This window comes from Mustelus asterias, chromosome 15, assembly GCF_964213995.1.
Source record: "Mustelus asterias chromosome 15, sMusAst1.hap1.1, whole genome shotgun sequence".
In the NCBI taxonomy this organism is placed as follows: domain Eukaryota; kingdom Metazoa; phylum Chordata; class Chondrichthyes; order Carcharhiniformes; family Triakidae; genus Mustelus; species Mustelus asterias.
This window is the reverse complement of record NC_135815.1, coordinates 91,271,983-91,281,511: the sequence shown is the minus strand read 5'-3', so window position 1 is coordinate 91,281,511 and position 9,529 is coordinate 91,271,983. Positions and strand designations below refer to the sequence as shown.

General features: G+C 48.7%; 1 non-coding gene across 1 annotated transcript; it reads right to left on the bottom strand.

The window, feature by feature from the left end:
- Positions 1-367: 367 nt before the first annotated feature.
- On the bottom strand, positions 368-439 carry trnaa-cgc (transfer RNA alanine (anticodon CGC)). The gene has a single exon. It is a non-coding gene; the product is annotated as a tRNA-Ala (tRNA).
- Positions 440-9,529: the final 9,090 nt, after the last annotated feature.

Genomic DNA, 9,529 nt, shown 5'->3' with positions numbered 1-9,529 from the left:
TCCTTTCCTTCCATGAATAGTATATTTTGTCTCTATGGCGCGCAAGAAACAATACTTTTCACTGTATGTTAAGACATGTGACAATAATAAATCAAATCAAATCCCATGTTTCCCCATAACCCCATGCTAATCTACCTATACAACTATAGCTAGTCCCCTTGACACTAAAGGGCAATTTAGCATGGCCAATCCATCTAACCCGCACATCTTTGGAGTGTGGGAGGAAACTGGAGCATCCGGAGGAGATCCACACAGACACGGGGAGGATGTGCAAACTCCACACAGACAGAAACCCAAGCCGGGAATCAAACCCAGGCACTGTGAGGCAGCAGTGCTAACCAGTGTGCCACCGTGCCACCCAAATCTGTGGAGATGCCGGGGATTGAACCCGGGACCGCATACATGCGAAGCGTATGCTCTACTACTGAGCTACATCCCCTCAACAATTTTATTCTGAAATGTAGTTAATATTGTAATATAGGAAACATGGCAACTAAGTTGCACACGGCAAACTCCCACAAACAGCATTTGAAGTAATGACCAGATAATTCATGCTTGGTTATGTTGAACGAGGGATAAATATTGACGATGGATAACTCCTCTGCTCTTCTTCAGAGTGCTGCCGTGGGATCTACTACATCTACTCAAAGTGGCACAGTGGTTAGCACTGCTGCTTCACAGCGCCAGGGACCCGGGTTCGATTCCGGCCTTGGGTGACTGTCTGTGTGGAGTTTGCACGTTCTCCCCGTGTCGGCGTGGGTTTCCTCCGGGCGCTCCGGTTTCCTCCCACACTCCAAAGATGTGCTGGTTAGGTGGATTGGCCATGGAAAATTGCCCCTTAATGTCAGGGGGGATTAGCAGGGTGAATATGTGGGGTTACGGGAATAGGGCCCTGAGTGGGATTGTGGTCGATGCAGACTCGATGGGCCGAATGGCCTCCTTCTGCGCTGCAGGGATTGGATTCTATGGCTCACAGAAATCATAGATCATAGAATCCCTACAGGGCAGAAGGAGGCCATTCGGCCCATCGAGTCTGACCGACCACAATCCCACCCAGGCCTTACCCCCACATATTTTACCCGCTAATCCCTCTAATCTACACATCCCAGGACTCTAAGGGGCAATTTTTTAACCTGGCCAATCAACCTAACCCGCACATCTTTGGACTGTGGGAGGAAACCGGAGCACCCGGAGGAAACCCACGCAGACACGAGGAGAATGTGCAAACTCCACACAGACAGTGACCCGAGCCGGGAATCGAACCCGGGACCCTGGAGCTGTGAAGCAGCAGTGCTAACCACTGTGCTACCGTGCCGCCCACGGTCGAAGAACAGCTCGAAAAGCTACCAGAGGAGGTCTGACACCTCAGTACGAGTCAGCAATTAGAGAAGATAAAGAAACAAAAGACGTTCGGTGAGGGGATCAAAAAGTAGCTTTGGGAAAGTCACACATCTGGCAGGAAAGGTAAGACATGCTAAATTATTCAATTTGCATATTTGCCTCCAAATGAACCAGGTTGTGCACTTGGCTCTATACTGACTCAAAATGCGTTAGGGATGGTGTCCTCTGTCAGTAGCAGTCCGATGTGCCAATACCTCCAGGTGCCTCCTGATCGCTATCCTGTGACTTCTCTCCGCTGTTGACTGGAATAGTGTGGCGGAGGCATTTCAAAAGCCATTTGAACCAGAAAAAAATGGAAATTCGTCTCAGAAGCATTATTCCAAAAATTAAGTTTGAGAATTTCAACAACCTGAATATCGTAAGAAATAGGAGCAAAAGAGTAGGCCATTAGGTCCCTCGAGCTGATCCCGCTAGTCAGTGAGGTCACAGGTGATCTGACTAGGGCCTGAACTCCACTTCCCTGCCTGCTCGCGTGGGGAATTCTTGACTCACCTGTAGCTCAAAAAAACTGTCAAACTCAGCCTTGAATATGTTCAATGGCCCAACACTGCTTTCTGGATAAGAGAATTCCCAAAATTAACAATCATCTGAGAGAAGGGATTCCTGCCCATCTCTATTTTAATGGGCACTACCCGACACTGCCCAATGGGCACTACCCGGCACTGCCCAATGGGCACTACCTGGCACTGCCCAATAGGCACTACCTAACACTGCCCAATGGGCACAACCCAGCCATGCCCCCAACCACAGGGGGATTCAATGGCCTCCGAGCCCACCCCTCCCCCATCGTGGTCATCGCTCCTCATTTCCACTCAGTGGAGACCAGTAGTGATCTTTGCAGTTCTCTCATTGCTCCTGAAAGCTGGAAGATCCCGGGAGCTGAGGGAATCCGGAGTCGAACGGGCTAATCTTATTTAAATGCTTCTTGAAATACGGTAATCGGCCTCACCTGCTGTGCTCTCTGGGCGTGATCCAGTTTGCACCAATAGAAAGGGACCGGGACAATTGCAAACGGTTTGGAGCTGGGAACTAAACTATTATTCGGCTGGCACGCTATTTTCCAGGATGGGTGCAAACTGTGCCAGGCGCGGCAAGGTTGCAAAATCGTCCCTCCCCCCACCCCACCCCTGTTGGCTGTGGGAGGGCTTGATATCAGCCGGGTTCTATGCTAAGATAGTCAATATTCTGGGACAGGGATGGGTCATCTAATGTCCTTTAGGGAAGGAAATCTGCCATCCTTACCCGGTCTGGCCTACATGTGACTCCAGAGCCACAGCCATGTGGTTGACTCTCAACTGCCCTCGGGCAGTTAGGGATGGGCAATAAATGTTGACCAGCCAGCTTTGGGCTGGTGATAGGCCATCACCTCCTCAGCTGGTGATGGCTTACTGGTATTATCGCTAGACTATTTATCCGGAAACTCAGCTAATGTTCTGGGGACCCAGGTTCAAATCCCGTCACGGCAGATGGTGGAATTTGAATTCAATAAAAAAAGGTCAGGAAATAAGAATCAACTAATGACCATGAAACCATTTTCGATTGTCAGAAAAACCCATCTGGTTCCCTAATGTCCTTTAGGAGAGGAAATCTGCCGTCCTTACCCGGTCTGGTCTACATGTGACTCCAGAGCCACAGCAATGTGGTTGAATCTCAACTGCCCTCCAAGGGCAATTAGGGATGGGCAATAAATGCTAGCCAGCCAGCGACGCCCATGCCCCATGGATGAATAACAAAAGTTGGGGGGAGGGTTCAGGATGCAGGTGTGAGCTGAACCCTGAGTGAGGGATTTTTTTTATTTCCTTGGGTCCAGGAGGAGCTTCCCTGATTCCTGAACTGAAAACTACACTTTCCTTGATTGATTTTCAGATCTCACTCTGGACCACTGTTCCCAGTCAAAGAAAGAAAATCTTGCGTCTCTACGGCACTTTTCAAAATCTCAGGATGTCCCCAAAGCACCTTGCAACCAATGAAATAGGGTGTCCAGATCGAGATTTACGTGTCCAGATCACCAACAACCTGTCTCTGTTCCCCCATGTCGACACTATAGTTAAGAAATCCAACCAACGCCTTGACCTTCTCAAAGAAAATTTGGCACGTCAGCTACGACTCTCACCAACTTTTACAGATGCACCATAGAAAACATTCTTTCTGGTTGTATCACAGCTAGGTATAGCTCCTGCTTGGCCCAAGACCACAAGAAACTACAAAGGTTCGTGAATGCAGCCCAATCCATCACGCAAACCAGCCTCCCATCCATTGACTCCGTCTACACTTGCCGCTGCCTCGGAAAAGCAACCAGCATGATCAAGGACCCCACACATCCCGGACATTCTCTCTTCCACCTTCTTCCATTGGGAAAAAGATATAAAAGTCACTGATGCAAGAACAGCTTCTTCCCTGCTGCCATCAGACTTTTGAATGGACCTACCTCACACTAAGTTGATCTTTCTCTACACCCTAGCTATGATTGTAAAACTACATTCTGCACCCTCCCCTTTCTTTCTCTATGTACAGCATGCTTTGTCTGTTTAGTGTGCAAGATACAATACTTTTCACTGTATAATAATACGTGACAATAATAAATCAAATCAAATCAAAGACTTATTGAAGTGAAGCCCCCTTTTACGATGGAGGAAATGCAGCAACCCATTCAAACACAGGAAGATCCCAGACAATGTGATAACGACCAGGTCACCTCTTTCAGGGATGTTAGTTCCAAGTTTAATATTGACCTGAACTCTTCCATTGCTGTCAGCAATAGTTTGGATCTTGAATTCCATTGAGAGAGAAGACAGAGCCTCAGCCCAACATCACATCTGAGAAACGGTGGGCCGAGTTTGCCCATCTTCTGACTGTGCCATCTCTGGCTGGAGAAGCGGGATGCAGCTCACCAGCTCCACTTCTGGCTTTTCCCACCAAATGTTTTTGCATTCAGTTAAGAAAAATCAAGGAGGTAGCAGGTCCCATGACATAAGACCCTAAGATATAGGAGCAGAATTAGGCCATTCAGCCCATTGAGTCTGCTCCGCCATTCAATCATGGCTGATATTTTTCTCATCCCCATTCTCCTGCCTTCTCCCCGTAACCCTCGATCCCCTTATTGATCAAAAGTCTATCTATCTCTGTCTTAAAGACACTCAATGACCTGGCCTCCACAGCCTTCTGCGGCAAAGGGTTCCACAAATTCACCAGCCTCTGGCTAAAGAAATTCCTCCTCATCTCTGTTTTAAAGGAGCGTCCCTTCACTCTGAGGCTGTGCCCTTGAGTTCTAGTCTCTCCCACTAGTGGAAACATCCTCTCCACAGCCACTCTATCTAGGCCTCTCAGTATTCTGCAAGTTTCAATTAGATCCCACCTCATCCTTCTAACCTCCATTGAGTATAGACCTAGACACCTCAACTGCTCCTCATATGACAAACTCTTCATTCCTGGGATCATTCTTGTGAACCTCCTCTGGACCCGCTCCAAGGTCAGCATCTCCTTCCTTAGGTATGCAGCTCAAAACTGCTCACAATACTCCAAATGGGGTCTGACCAGAGACTTATACGGCCTTAGAAGTACATCCCTGCTCTTGTATTCACACTGACATTACACTGGTGGGTGGTATCTAAATGTATTTGACCCACCAGCAACCTGGTCTCCTGACAGATCAGGGCAATGTTTTTAAAGGATGCCCTGATGGCAAAAAGATAATAATATAACAAAAAGAATCCTGCCATCACGGAGATACCACCCCAACCACCATGGAACACACCCCACGCCAAGCGTGCCAGGGAACCTTCCCCTTCCCTCCACCACAGAACACCCCCTCCCCTCCCCCCACCCCCCGGCACACCTCGCCCCCACGGGAGCTGACTACCACAGAAATCCACCCCCCCCCCCACTATGGACACAGAACCCCCACTTTGGCACCTTCCCCCAGCGCTGTCCCCTGACAAGGGGCTCCACCCAGGGGCATTGCCAAGGTACTGTCCAAGCAGAAACCCCCTCTCCTCCCCCCCCCCTTCCCCCGGGGGCTGTACTTATCTGCGAGCCCCCAGCAGGTTCTGATCGCCATCTGTCAAAGCGTGTTGTAAATCCCACCAACGTGACGTCATCCCAGTGAGGGAGAGTTCTCTATGGGGAGGTCCACCAATTGCATGTTGAAGGGACCCCTGAGTGCTCTTGGTGGGAACCCCATTACTTTGTTGGTTTGGCGGGGAGTGGGGGTGGTGGGGGCAAACGAGCTGGAAAATTCCATGGGCGTGAATGCCATTTTGGGACTCATCTTTGATCCCTCTGCCCAGTATTTCTGATAATGCAGCACTCCCTCTGCACCACACTGCACTGTTAGCATATAGGTACTGCATTCAACTTTCTGGATTTGATCTGATTTGATTTGATTTGATGTGATTTGTTACTGTCACATGTGTGGAGTTTGCATGTTCTCCCCGTGTCTGCATGGGTTTCCTCCGGGTGCTCTGGTTTCCTCCCACAGTCCAAAGATGTGCAGCTTAGGTTGATTGGCCATGCTAAATTGCCCCTTTGTGTCCCGTAGGTTAGAGGGATTAGCGGGTAAAGACGTGGGGTTATGGGGTTAGGGCCTAGGTGGGATTGTTGTCTGTGCAGACTCGATGGGCCGAATGGCCTCCTTCTGCACTGTAGAGATCAATGATTCTATGATTCTATGTATTGGGATAGAGTGAAAAGTATTGTTTCTTGTGCGCTAAACAGACAAGACATACTGTTCATAGAGTACATAGGGGGGAAGGAAAGGAGGGAGTGCAGATTGTCGTGTTACAGTCACAGCTAGGGTGTAGAGAAAGATCAATTGAATGTGAGGTAGGTCCATTCAAAACTCTGATGGCAGCAGGGAAGAAGCTGCTCTTGAGTCGGTCTGTATGTAACCTCAGACTTGTATATCTTTTTCCCGACGGAAGAAGGTGGAAGAGAGTAGGTGCAGGGTGACTGGGGTCCTTGATTACGCTGGCTGCTTTCCCGAGGCAGTGGGGAGTGTAAACAAAGTCAATAGATGGGAGGCTGAAAAAGAGACATATTCGACTCACAATATTAACTCTGTTACTCACCTCCGATGCTGCCAAATTTGCCGAGTATTTCCAGAGCTTCCTGTTTTTATTTCAGATTTCCAGCATCCACAGGGTTATTTTATACTTCTGGGCTTGGTGCACATGTTGTTCGAACTGTATTGAATCCGAGTACACATTGCAAACAGCTAGCTTTTATACATTTCTCACACTCCCTCTAGTGACAAACCACGTAATTTTGCACAACATTTTTATATAAAAGTTAAAATGCAGGAAGCATCTAAGTGACTTTTTCATTTTTCCCGTACGCCAACAAGTATATGCCGTTTAAAGTTATAGTATATTCGTTAGTCACAAGTAAGGTTTGCATTAACACTGCAATTAAGTTACAGTGAAATTCACCTAGTCGCCACATTCCGGCGCCTGTTCGGGTCAATGCACCCTAACCAGCACGTCTTTCAGAATGTGGGAGGAAGTTGGAGCACCCGGAGGAAACCCACGCAGACATGGGAAGAATGTGCAAACTCCATACAGACAGTGACCCAAGCTGGGAATCGAACCCGGGTCCCTGGCGCTGTGAGGCAGCAATGCTAACCACTGTGCCAACCACTGTGCCACCGTGCCGCCCATTTACTTTGCTATCTTAAACATTGCTTCAGTCCTGTTCCATATATTGTCATCCTATCAAGAGAAGCCTTTAATTATAAACCTGCTTCTGTCTCAGTAATACCAATGAAAAGGAATAATGTTTGCTCTGATATTTCCCTTTGCTCAATCGACTTACTTCCCAGCACTTGTTTTCAAAGGATGAATATTCAAAGAATCATAGAATCCCTACAGTACAGAAGGAGGCCATTCAGCCCATCGAGCCTGCGCCGACAACAATCCCACCCAGGCCCTATCCCTGTAACCCCACGTATTTACCCGAGCTAGTCCCCCTGATACTAAGGGTCAATTTAGCATGGCCAATCCACCTAATCCGCACATCTTTGGACACGAAGTGACAATTTAGCATCCCTACAGTGCAGAAGGAGGCCATTTGGCCCATTGAGTCTGCACCAACTCTGCAACAGAGCATCCCACCCAGGGCCTATCGACACAATCCCACATATTTACACCAATAATCCCTCTACCTTTGGACCCTAAGGGGCAACTTAGCCTGGCCAATCCACCTACCCTGCACATCTTTGGACTGTGGGAGGAAACCAGAGCACCCGGAGGAAACCCACGCAGACACGTGGGTTTGCACAGAAATGTGCAAACTCCATACAGACAGTGACCAAAGGCCGGTATTGAACCCGGATCCCTGGCGCTGTGAGGTAGCAGTGCTAACAATTGTGCCACCGTGCTGACCTATAAGATCAGAAGAATGGGAGGAGGCCATTCAGCCCCTCAAAGCTGCTCCACCATTCAGAAAGATCATGGCTGATCTTAATGTGGCCTTGTGGTGAACCATCGTTGGTTCCCACTGGATAGTGCTGAGCCAGGGGCTGGCCAGGACTACAAGGATGTACATATGTTACTGTTGGATTGTGCTATTGTTGCTGTTGGGTTAGGGTGAGGTTGTTACACCTTTGTATGATAGTGTTGTGGCACATCCCAGTCGGGCCCCGCCTCCTGGGAGAGGTATAAGAGTCCCTGCTCTGGCCGGGACCCCTTCAGTCTGGGATAGTGTACATAAGTTCTGATAGCTTCATTAATAGTAAATAAAAGCCTTCATTTACTGAGCTTCGAGCCTCGTGTCTAAATTGATGTGCATCAGGCCTTAATTCCAATTTTGTGACCCCCTCATAACCCTTGACTCCCTCATCAATCAAAGATCTGTCTAACCCATCCTTGAACAGTGTCAATGATCAAAACATCCACTGCTGTCTGAGGAAGAGAATTCCAAAGTCTAACCACCCCCTGTGAGAAAGATCTCCTCCTTATTTTAAAACTAGTCCTCCTATTTTTAGACTCCTCCACAACAGGAATCATGCTCTCAACGTCTAAACTTCCAAGTCCCCTTAAAGCTTTGCTGAAATCTTTGGAAGGGGTACTCAATAGAAAGAGTTCAATTAATTGTGTACATTTCTGGTCACCCTGTTAAAGAAATGGGCATTATTAAACTAGAAAGAGTGCAGAAAAGATTTGCTGGGATGCTACCGGGACTTGATGGATTGAGTTATAAGCAGAGGCTGGATAGGCTGGGACTTTTTTCCCTGGAGCGTAGGAGGCTGAAGGGTGATCTTATAGAGATCTATAAAGTAATGAGGGGCACAGATCAGCTAAAGATTCAATATCTTTTCCCAAAGGTAGGGGAGTCTAAAACTAGAGGGCATAGGTTTAAGGTGAGAGGGGCAATTTTTTTACTCAGAGGGTGGTGAGTGGCTGGAACGAGCTGCCAGAGATAGGAGTAGAGGTGGGTACAATTTTGCCTTTTAAATAACATTTAGACGGTTACCTGGGTATAGAGGGATATGGGCCAAATGCGGGCAATTGGGACAAGCAAGGGGTTAAAAAAAGGGGCAGCATGGAGAAGTTGGGTCGAAGGGCCTGTTTCCATGCTGTAAACCTCTATGATACTAGGTGGACTGTATTTTCTATGCTCCCGCTGGGCATGTGTCAGGCATTGCGCGGTGTGGGGAGGGGGGGGTGGGGGCACATCAAACTAGACGGGTGCCCACCCCAGCACCTTCCCATCCACCCCTGAATCCACCCTGACATAATTGGGGGAGAGGGGGTGGGCGGATGGGTAGTGGGGGGAGGGGGGGGGGCAGGGGGTGACTGGGCACCAAAATTGGCAGCCTGCCCACCATATTGAAATGGACAGTCGAGGGTCGATTAGGTTTGCCGCCAGGTTTCTTGATCTTGATATTAAGCCGCCCGTGTCGAGAAATATTGATGGCAGCCAGATGGCCTTCAAAGGGTGGGAAGGAAGTTGTGGGGGCAGGGGGGCTTCAATCATTGAGGGATGCCCTTTGATGATTGGAGGGCAGTCCCCCAAGATTGAACCCCCCCCTTTTTTTCCTAACATCCCCCCAGTCTTGAAACCCTCCCCTACCCGTTTCCTCTCCCCCCTCCCCCTGACCAGCTGAAACCCTCACTGACCAAGAGAACAGATT